The following is a 10,819-nucleotide window of genomic DNA, read 5'->3' on the forward strand; positions in this document are numbered from 1 at the left end:
GTACAATATGGAAATGAGTTTTTTGCATGAACCTGACTTCAACAAGGACATAAACACACTAAGAAGTCCTGGTTTGGCCGTTTCCCAATTGTGACATATATTTTGATTGAAATAGGACCTAACCTGTAGATATCTAAAAAAGTCATCCTTCTCCAACCCTTTGGTTTCAGACATTTTACTGGGTTTAGACTGAATTTACTGGTTTCAGACATTTTACTGGGTTTAGACTGAATTTACTGGTTTCAGACATTTTACTGGTTTGGTGATTATTTTCCTCATGTTTACGGTTTAGAGCTCAGATAAAAATAGATAAATGAATCCCATCCCTCCCTCCAAATAAAGCTAAAGAATCATAGAATCATAAATTCAGGTTTTGACCTTTAACCTCCACTGCRGTGCAGCTCCATATGGCTGCTGGTTATTGTTTGATTTATTGAACTAAAGCAATTTGTCCGTCCATCTATCCGCATCAGTGTAGAACATCTTCAAGAAGTTTTTTTAGAAAATAGTTTTGTCATCCAACTTTCATAAAATTGGATGACAAAACTTTGTTTTATGATGTAACTTATGAGTTAATAAGGAGAACCTGTCATGAGCCAAAAAGCAGAAATAATGATGCTTTTAATGAAGCCTTCATAATTAGATTGATCAACTAATGCCTGCTTCTAGACGATCCTGCAGTTCTTCAGCTGCTGGCAGATCAAACTCCAACAGGGGAAGCCTTCGGTGTTCTCTGAATCGTTGACTTTAATGATCAGAGTACATTCAGCTGCAGATATTACAAACAAGCAGAGCAGAAAATTAACACCAGGGCGGCTGGAGGGTCCCAGTCTGTGACTGGGAACGCCGCCTCCATCACTGCCTCCTCTTCCTCCTCCACCGCCTCCGGTCTGAAAGCCTGTCAGCCTCTGGAACCGGTTCAGAGCTGCCCTGTTTGCCCATTTAAAGGGGAAGTTTTATGTAAAATCMCATCATGTTAAAATGTTAAAACARAYCTTAAATGTTGCTTTGATTCTTTCATGCATGTTTGAGGAAATCCTTTAATCTCCATGGCAACCCATTCAGCTGTGGACCTAGCCCCGCCTTCTATGCATAGCTCCTCCCACTCTCGGCTCCTTCAGACTAGTCAGCAGCAATTAGCAAACACCTGGTGGAGCTGCTGAGCTCATCATAGGATCTGCTTCTCTGGTAAAAAATGTTGTTAGAGGGTTAAGCCATGTTGGGACGACTTCCTGAAGGTGGAGCCTCACAGAGCTGGAGCTTCTTAAAGAGACAGAGGCCCAATTTCAAGGCGTTAAATCAGGAAGTCCAATTTGTTTCAAGTCATATTTGATATATAATATTTGCATAACGGGGCTGCACAGTGGTGCAGTTGGTAGAGCTGTTGCCTTGCAGCAAGAAGTTTCTGGGTTCGATTCCCGGTCTTTCTGCATGGAGTCTCCATGTTCTCCCTGTGCATGGTGGGTTTTCTCCAGGTACTCCGGTTTCCTCCCACAGTCCAAAAACATGACTRTCAGGTTAATTGGTCTCTCTAAATTGCCCCTAGGTGTGAGTGTGTGTGTGCATGGTTGTGTGTCCTGTGTGTCTCTGTGTTGCCCTGCGACAGACTGTCGACCTGTCCAGGTGACCCCRCCTCTCGCCCGGAACGCCAGCTGGAGAGGAACCAGCAACCCTCCTGACCCCACTGAGGGACCAGGGTGTAAGAAAATGGATGGATGGATGGATTTTTGCATAACAACATAATTACTTGATTGTGCTATAAAATGAAGATATGTTCCTGAAAAACTGGTTGATTCTCAGTTGGATTCAGGTCTGAACTTTGACTAGGCCATTCTAGCAGATGCATCTGCTTTGATCTAAACCATCCGCTGGCTGTATTTTAGGGTGGTTGTCCTGCTGGAAGGTGACCTTTCACCCCGGTAACGAATCTTTTTTACAGCTTTTCAGAATTTTTCTCCTCGTGTTTCGCTCCGTTCAGCATCATCTTCTGAATAACCTCCAACTCACAGCAGAGGAAAAACTTTGCTGCCAGTTTGTTTCCTTATGTTTGGCAGTCGAGTTAAAACTGAACTTCATGGATGGAAGACGTTGGTTTGACGCCGCGGCTGTTTACACAAACTCCAAATCCTCCCTGAAATCCTTTCAGTTCTCTTTATTTTTTAGAAAACAAAAGCTCCAGCAGTGTGATCACACGTGATTTCTCCTCGTTTGAGTTCTATGATTTGTTTCGTGGCACTTTGAAAATTCAGACATCAAAGCTTTGACTTTCAGACTGTCGCTCTGCAACTTGCTAATTGGTTTCAGTTTGATGAAGTCTCTTCGGTTTCTAAACTCTCTGCCGTGTTTTCCTCGTCTGTTTCTGCCTGGTGAGCGTCTCGACGTCTGATTTTATTTGTTTACATCAGAGATTAAAGAGAAATTAGGAAAAAACTGAACAAATGTGACTTGTTTGGAGAGACCGTGTCTATAAAAATATAACAGAATCACTTTAAGATGCAAAGCTGCACCAGGATGAAACTTTAACATCCAGAGCTTTGGTTTACTGAGGGCAGGGTTTAACCAAAATAATATTTTAGAGGAAAATTGGCAAGTTTGGATTATCAGAAAATATTAGCCTAATATGTCAGCCTCAGTTATTATTTTTAAATGCATACCTGATATTAAAATACTAATCTTTTAACACGTTTAGAATAAACACAAAAAGATTCCCACCAATATACAAGAACTTACAGTTAAATGGTTAAATCAACAAACAAAATTGTGAAAAATATTCAAGAATAAAACCAACAAAATGATGAAAGTTGGTAGATTTAAGAGAAGTTTGGAAATGAGGCCAAATGATTCAGATTAGACTTTGGATTCTCCACCCAGCAGCACCAAAATGTGGAAAAACAGCATGAAATAAAATACAGAATTAAAGATGGCGGCGATATCACAGAGAAATGGTATAAACAAAGTCCGGTGTGGCATGAAAAATGCACTTTAAGAGCTTCTGTTTAGAAATATAAACACTAAGTTTCACCATAATGGCGCTCACTCAGCTGATCTGCGTCAACTTCTCGACCAAAAATAAGCCGAACATTTCTCTGCTTCTGGGGGATTTAGTGTTTCACACGTTTTACTCTTTTCATCTTTTATTTTTCTGTCCAATAACCTAAGAACTTTATGTTTTGTTGTGTTTTATAAATATCTAAGTTTATTAATGTGAGAAAACAACAGTTTTCTGTTCATTCAGTCAGTATTTACTCTGGTTTCCCTCAGAGTTTTATCAGCCTGGCGGGCCACCAGGCTGGCTGGAGCCTCGCCAGGCTGAGCATTGCTTGTTTATATATTTTAGGATTTTTTCCCCCCCTTATTAAGACTTTATAGTTGATGTATGGGAAATGTTAATAATGTCTTTAAATAACACAACTACTTGGTGATATTTTCAAACTTCCTGTCATCTTTAAACATTTTCTAACTGAAAAACTTGTCTGTCTTGTCACCGCCAGGCTTAGCAAGTTTTCTCAGGGCATAAAAATGTTAAAATATAAAGTTCTTTAAAATAATTCAGCATCATGAAAGATTTCTGAAAGTATGGTCGGCCCTCTTGATGCAAAATATAAAATGGCTGGTTATCAATGAACTTCTCCATCCATCCATCCATCCATCCATCTATCTATCTATCTTATCCGGGGTCGGGTCGCGGGGGCAGCAGCTTCAGAAGGGAGGCCCAGACTTCCCTCCATAGCCACTTCTTCCAGCTCCTCCAGGAATCCCAAGGCGTTCCCAGGCCATAGAGAGACATCGTCCCTCCAGCGTGTCCTGGGTCTCCCCTCCTCCCGGTGGGACATGAACTCCTCACCAGGGAGGCGTCCAGGAGGCATCCTGACCAGATGCCCGAGCCTCAACTGGCTCCTCTCGACGTGGAGGAGCAGCGGCTCTACTCGGAGTCCCTCCCGGATGACCGAGCTTCTCTCTCTAAGGGAGAGCCCAGCCACCCTGCGGAGGAAACCCATTTCGGCCGCTTGTATCCGGGATCTCGTTCTTTCGGTCATGACCCAAAGCTCATGACCATAGATGAGGGTGGGAACGTAGATCGACCGGTAAATCGAGAGCTTYGCTTTTTGGCTCAGCTCTCTCTTCACCACGACGGACCGGTACAGCGCCCGCTTCACAGTAGACGCTGCCCCAATCCGCCTGTCGATCTCCTGCTCCCTTCTTCCCTCATTCGTGAACAAGATCCCCAGATACTTAAACTCCTCCACTTGAGGCAGGACGACCCCCCTGACCCGGAGAAGGCACTCTACCCTTTTCCGGCTCAAGACATCATGATGGTACCAAAAGCTGCAGATTAATCGGTGAAAACCAAACAAAGTTGCTTCTGCCCGGTTCGGTTTGCTGCCATCTGAAACGGAATGAGCCGCCCCACACTGGGCCCGGCCCGTTCCGTATGAGGCCCCTCAGGCCATATGAAGCAGCTTTAATGGCTGCTGCCGTTTCACGCTACGAGCCAATCTGGCGGCGCTGCTGCAGCCATCAGAGAGCTGTTAGTTCACTACAGCAGCAATAACAGCGTCCCGGACCTCCTGCGGTGCCGGATCGTTCCAGAACCTCCGCGTCTCACCGCGTTGTTTATATCAGGACACGGATCCGATCTGGAGTTTTCAGGGTTCTGACCGCTGCGGACCGGACCGGACCGGACCGGCCTCCCTCTGCGGCGGAGCTGAGCCGCCATCCGGACCGGAGAAACCAGAACAAGAATCTGCTCTTATCTGCCCCTCCGTCCAGAGCGTCTCCTCCCCAGACGTCGCAGAACGGAAACGACCAGTGAGGTTCGTTACGGTGCAGCTGCTTCCTGCAGCTGATGGCTCAGCAAGATGGCTGCCGCTGCGCTCTGGGTCGGAACTGTCTGCAACTTCAGCACTGGGATGGAAAGTTGTACSTTTCCAAACTTTATTCCTCATCTAACCTGAAAACATCCGACTCAACCCTCTCGGTTCGGTACCGAATGGGACCAAGAGCAGAAATGCGGCGTTCAACTTTTAAGCATGACATGGAAACCAAGCAGAAAGGACTCCCAGCTATCGCTACGGTTTCTCATTCAGCTGGACACAGACAGGTGGGCCGAACCGGAACCTCCATGCTTCTGTAGAACAGCAGGCTGAAGTCCAAATGTCTGTCGGCCCAAACGACCCACAGCCTATAAAATGCAAACCGGGGGGATTTTCCAACAGCTACTCATGCTGCATTCAGGTACAGCTGGGAAACTGGGCTTTTTGCAAAAATTAAAACTGCAAAACTTGGTTACTGTGATTTTTATTTTATTTTTTTACTTTTACGTGCTCAACTATACACATTTTTATTAAATCTTTATATTATTAAAGATCTAAAAATGGCTTCAGATTGTCGCAATTCCTTAATTTTTTGAGTCATAATATTTTTTTCGTTTTTTTTGGAGAAATTTTTGCCAAACTTTACTTGTGATTGAACAAATCATTTCAGGTGCAATAAATGGCCCCCGGGCCACACTTTGGGCCCCGCTGCTGTAAACCGTGTAAACTTGGGCTGGTGTGGGTTTAAAGTCTTCAGAAAGGTGGTTGTTGGTTGGCATGTCGCTGCTCCAGCAGCAGAGTGAAGAGGGAAAGCTGATGGATGTTTGCCGTGGTGATGAGAGGAGCAGCGGCTCCGTCTGCTGCTCGRCTTTCGTCCTCTGAGGCCTTCACCGCCTCACCTTCAGCTCTTTTCCGCTTCTTCTCCTGTTTTCTAGTTTTTTCCATCTTTTCTTTTCAAACCGTCTGATTTGTGTCCTCCTGTGTGTTCTGCAGGCTGGATTTTTTCCTGAAGTCTTTTCGTCACCGCTCATCAGTTTTCTCATGCTGGGATTTACATTAGTGAATCTGGTAAGGACTTTGTTTCTCCCTTTAAATTGGCTTTCAGGCTATTAAGGTGTGCTCTCACCGTGTTCCTATCATGTCGTGTTATTTGTTTGCTTCTCTTTTCTGCGTCAGCCGTTGGAGGAGTTGCAGAGGAAATTATTTATATGTGCTGGAGGCATTTTTTGTTGGGATTTAGCTCAGCGGCGGCGCCTCATTCAGAGGAGAGAGCTCTAAAAGAAGCACCACAGGCAGATCGATACTGCAGAGCTTCTCTTTTATGCTCTGAGGGACCATATTTGTTAAATGGAAGAAACTCGCTTCACACAAATCAGGCCGTCCAGGTGGGACTGAGATGCAGGAGCTCGATTTCTGAGGCTATTGATTTGTTTCCTGATAAACATTTAACAGGATTTGCTTTAGAAAGGTTATGATTGCAATCGGGTTTTATCCTGATCACAATATTTCTGTGCGTAGATCAATACTTTAATCAATATTGGTCTGCTTTTAATCATGTTTATGATGTTTATCTGAATAGTTAAATGCTCTCAATGGTGGGCACCGCTAGCTACAAACTGAGTTGCGCTAATGCTAAAGCGCTAAACCATTTAGTGCTTTAGGTATTTAGAAGCTGATGCTAAAGTGCTAATGCTAAAGCATTTGAAGACTTCCGAATTTCACAATGCTATATTTAGCTTCCCACCAGAGAGTCGACCAATCACGTCTTGTTCTTGTCTCAATTTTCTTTTCTTTTTTTCAATCTCTATTCAACTGAAAGTTTACAAAACAGCTAAATAAATTAGAAATTACACAGAAAAATTAATTCAGGGGAAGCTATGTGTGCTAATCACTGTCAAAGTTAGCAGAAATGCTAAAACACCAAAATGAGAAACTAGCTGCGCTGTTAGCAGGTTAGCATGACTCTTTCATAACTGCATCCAGATCTAATTAGTATAATTTTTTTTACCTAAGAAGGACTCGATAAAAAAAACATTTAAAATATTTAGTTTAATATTTGTTTGTTTATTTAAGGATCCCTGCAGAAAATATTGTACAAACGTTACAAAATGTTTGTAGAATATTTTCTACAAAATTCCTGAAGCCGCAAAGTCAAACTCAAGTCGACAATTAAAACATTTTAGAAACATTACAGAAGAACAGCACGAAATACCATGTTTGTTAAAAACAAACAATAACAATCTGTACTTACGGTCTACCCATTTATCAGTTCAATATTATTTATTGTAGATTTTTAAAATGTACATGATCACCTGGTTCTCCTCCTGAACTATGAGGTTTTTCTCTCCTATCAGCTCAGTAAACAGTTTGTTTGTTTTCTGCGTGTTAGACATGTAGAATATGTGCGGCCCAGTTTCAGAGGAGTTTCCTGGGTTTTGGTGCTGAAGCTGCTCTGACTGGAGCTGGAGGCCCAAACTGCTGATGGGGGATTTTTAGCCCAGTTCCCTCATCGTCCCTCAGACTTTCACACCTTGCTTTCGACTCGCCGCCCCCCGTCCTGAGCGCCGCAGTCTGCTGCGGCGGAGTCGTCCTGATGAGGATCCGATCCGAGTGAAGGATYGGTCCAACCCGTTGGCTTCATGAGACAGAACCGGCTCCTGAGTGCCGAGCTAACAAAGCGGCGCTAATGAAAACTCCCTGCTGGATGAAACCCAGGTCTGTCTGACCTGCGGTGGTTCTGCTCCAGCAAACGGCGCCGCCAGCAGGAAATGATAATAAAACAGCAGAGTAACGCAGAGATMAGGCAGGTTTTCACGCCTCCAAGAACAAAAAGCTGCCGCAATAAATCAATTGATCAATTAATCGCATGATAAATTAAAACGAGCTCAATCATTTTAATTTGCATGATTTATGGTTTTCTCTCTCTTCTAAAAACCGGATTATTAAAGTTTTCCCCGCTGATCATCAGACGTTTAGAGACTTCATAATTCATTAATTTTTTATTTCTGTTGTTTTGTTTATTCATTGTGAATATTTAAAATTGCACCAATCTCCTACGCTGATTTTGRCCGAMACMGATTTTTTTATTTTTCTGAAATGTTGTTAAATGTAGKAAGAAAGTTGCTGAGTTGGCAACAGTTGGGMAACTATTGTTGAGTGCAAATATGCAGACATGAGTTTGATCTGTCAGTCAAACCTGTGAAAGCGAAGCTACGGAGGACAGTGGCTGATTTTAGACCTTCGAGCTGAAGAAGATCGGCTTCCTGTTGTCTCAACCTTCTCTTCTTCTGAAGAACAGAGACTTCATAATRCATTTAATTTGTTCTTTTATTTATTGGATATTTAAAATGCCTCCCAGTTCCAGAGTTAAACGTTTGTTAGAATTTAAATCTGTGAGAATGTGYTCTTGCATTATTTTGCCATTATTACTGTTATTGAAAATGGTCTCAAAACAACAACCAACCTCACTGAGCTTTTCCATCCGTCTACCCCGCTCCCATTCAGAGCACCTCTGACCTCTGACCTCTGCCTCTCATTGGACGGTTCAGACACGCCGGAGGTCTGAGCTGCTGGAGGAAACCTGACTGACTAACCGCTGCAACGAGGTAATCCCCGTTTCAGAAACGCTCAGAAACGTCAGAACATTTCCTGAATCGCAACCCAAATGACCAGCAGGGTGTTAAATATCTGCCAGTGAAACGCAGCAGCAGCAAAACGCTGCAAAGTCAGCAAAACAAAACCTCCAGGTCAGATGATCAGCCGAACCAAAACCCAGCTCCCATCATGCTCTGGGGCACGAAACATTAACGTTACATTAGTTACAAACCTAATCTCAGATATTCCTTAATAAATCATCACTATGGATACCAGATTACACACCAATSCCCAGTTTGTTGTTGTTATTTAAAAAGAACATGCTGTAAATWAAGGAGAAATGTTTCCACTGTTGTGTGATTTCTCCCTTAAGTAAAGCAGTCAGACTGTGACGTTGYCGTTCAGCCTGAGGTGAAAAGAACCGGCTGTTTGTTTTTCATATGGCATTACATGCATCCATTCAGCAGAAAGATGTTGTTCAACTACTTAATGTTAATATTTATGGTAAATAAAAAGCTSACATTAAGTTTCAGAGAAATGCAGAGCGTTGCATAAGACCATGCAACGCCTCGATGATGCAATGATTCATGCAGAGTAACAAGCATTGAGTTCATATCTTGTGCAGAACATGGAAACCCGACWGTTTTCACACATTTCTGTCTTTAAAACTGGTTTTATGTCACATTTTCTCAGTTATCATTAGATGTACCGTATTTTCCGCATTATAAGGCACCTAAAAACCTTCAGTTTCCTCAAAAGCTGACAGTGCGCCTTATAGCCCGGTGCGCCTTAAATATGGACCAATATTGATCCACAACAGGTGTAGCAACTACCGTAAGCAGCCGCCAACTTCATTTTCCCCGTAGAAGAAGCGCGCGGTGCATGCTGGGATAGTTGTCAGAACGCTGGTTTGTTAATAAAGTTTGACTGACCTAACTACCTACGGACCTGATAATCAGGTCGTCTGCAGGTCATGTAGCACCAGGTTCTCCACCAACATGCTGTGCGCGAACGGTGACCATCGTCCGGCCGCCGAAGGCTCTCCTCGCCGACCCGAGTCGAACTGTTGACATTCTTTATGTCAACAAAGTGGCTTTAGATATTCATCCGGGGAGCTTCGACTGGGGTTACCAAGGGACCAGCCGCTATACATTTAAAGCCGGGGGGAGGAGAGACAGAGACTGTGGCGGCAGCGTGTCGGTTGGTCTGTGTTACCCAGAAAGCAGTTGGGCACAATATCGCAACACCAACACCTTGAGTGAAACAATGACTGGGGCAGATTACTATATAAAGTACGGAGGACCTTGTCCCTTATAGGTTCAATACGGGACGGGTGACAACCGTAGCGTCTATTCTATGCGCCTTATATATGAAAAAAGTTTTAAAATAGGCCATTTATTGAAGGTGCACCTTGTAGTGCGGAAAATACGGTAAACTTGATAATTATAATGGCATAATTTCACCATATCCTGAAACAAATTATTCTGCTGAGACTTTTAGTGACCAGTACTGATATCCAGTTAGTACTGGTTCCTGTACTAACTGGGACCAGTTGGTACAGGAAGGAACCAGTACACATCCAAACCAGTGTGTTTTACTGGGGTGGGACTCATTTTCTGCCTGGAGTTTCCTGGCCCAAACGGCCCACCGGGAAATGACCCAGTACTCCCAGTTAACCAAACTGGGCCTAGACTTTGTTTTTATCCAGCACTTTAAAAAAAAACATTGACCCTCCAGGTGGTTTGGATGAGTTTTATGGATTTAATGAACAGGAAGTTCATTTTTTCACCTGTTGGTTCTGTTAATATTCATCTTAATAATTAGCTGAATTCTGGGCTTGTTATCTTTGCTTCACTTTGGGTTTAAAAACATCTGTTTCTTTGTGGTTTAGCAGGATTTAGATAGAAACTAAAAACATCAGGATGAATAGTTCAGACGGCGCTGAAAACATAAAGCCGCCGTAGTTATGTATAAATATAACTTCCTGTAAAATCAGCAGCTAAATGAGACGTGGTGGTAAAAAGGCCATCAGTGGCAGATTGTTTTTACTGCAGCAGTTTCCACACAGCTCAGTGTGCCGAGATGAGTCGATCGGTCAATCAACAGCAAGCAAATCAGCAGCCTATCTAGTTATTGATTATCTGTCGGCTCACAGAGACATAGACAAACTGTTTGGTTGTGAGACTAAAGAGTTTTGTTCTGGGGTCCAGAGGGGAAACATGAGGAATATTTTCTGGACTCGTTTCTGCTTTAACAGCCTGGAAACACCTACATCAGTCTGACTCATCCTGACTCAGCCTGGCTCAGTCTGACTCAGCCTGACTCAGTCTGACTCAGCCTGACTCAGCCTGGCTCAGTCTGACTCAGCCTGGCTCAGTCTGATTCAGCCTGGCTCAGTCTGGCTCATCCTG

General features: G+C 43.4%; 1 protein-coding gene across 4 annotated transcripts in view; it reads left to right on the plus strand.

Moving 5' to 3' along the window:
- Window positions 1-10,819, plus strand: part of large2 (LARGE xylosyl- and glucuronyltransferase 2) — a 65,514-nt gene that overhangs the window by 26,676 nt on the left and 28,019 nt on the right. For 2 of the 4 annotated variants that reach the window (XM_017304115.1, XM_008406081.2), the window contains exons 2-3: window positions 5,808-5,882; window positions 8,319-8,419. The exons of 1 other annotated variant lie outside the window; for it this stretch is intronic. The gene's annotated coding sequence lies outside the window, so the exon portion shown is untranslated. The remainder of the gene's footprint in view (window positions 1-5,807; window positions 5,883-8,318; window positions 8,420-10,819) is intronic. One more of the 4 variants, XM_017304116.1, reaches the window with a different exon arrangement.

The sequence above is a fragment of the Poecilia reticulata genome, linkage group LG3, assembly GCF_000633615.1.
Source record: "Poecilia reticulata strain Guanapo linkage group LG3, Guppy_female_1.0+MT, whole genome shotgun sequence".
Taxonomy (NCBI): Eukaryota; Metazoa; Chordata; class Actinopteri; order Cyprinodontiformes; family Poeciliidae; genus Poecilia; species Poecilia reticulata.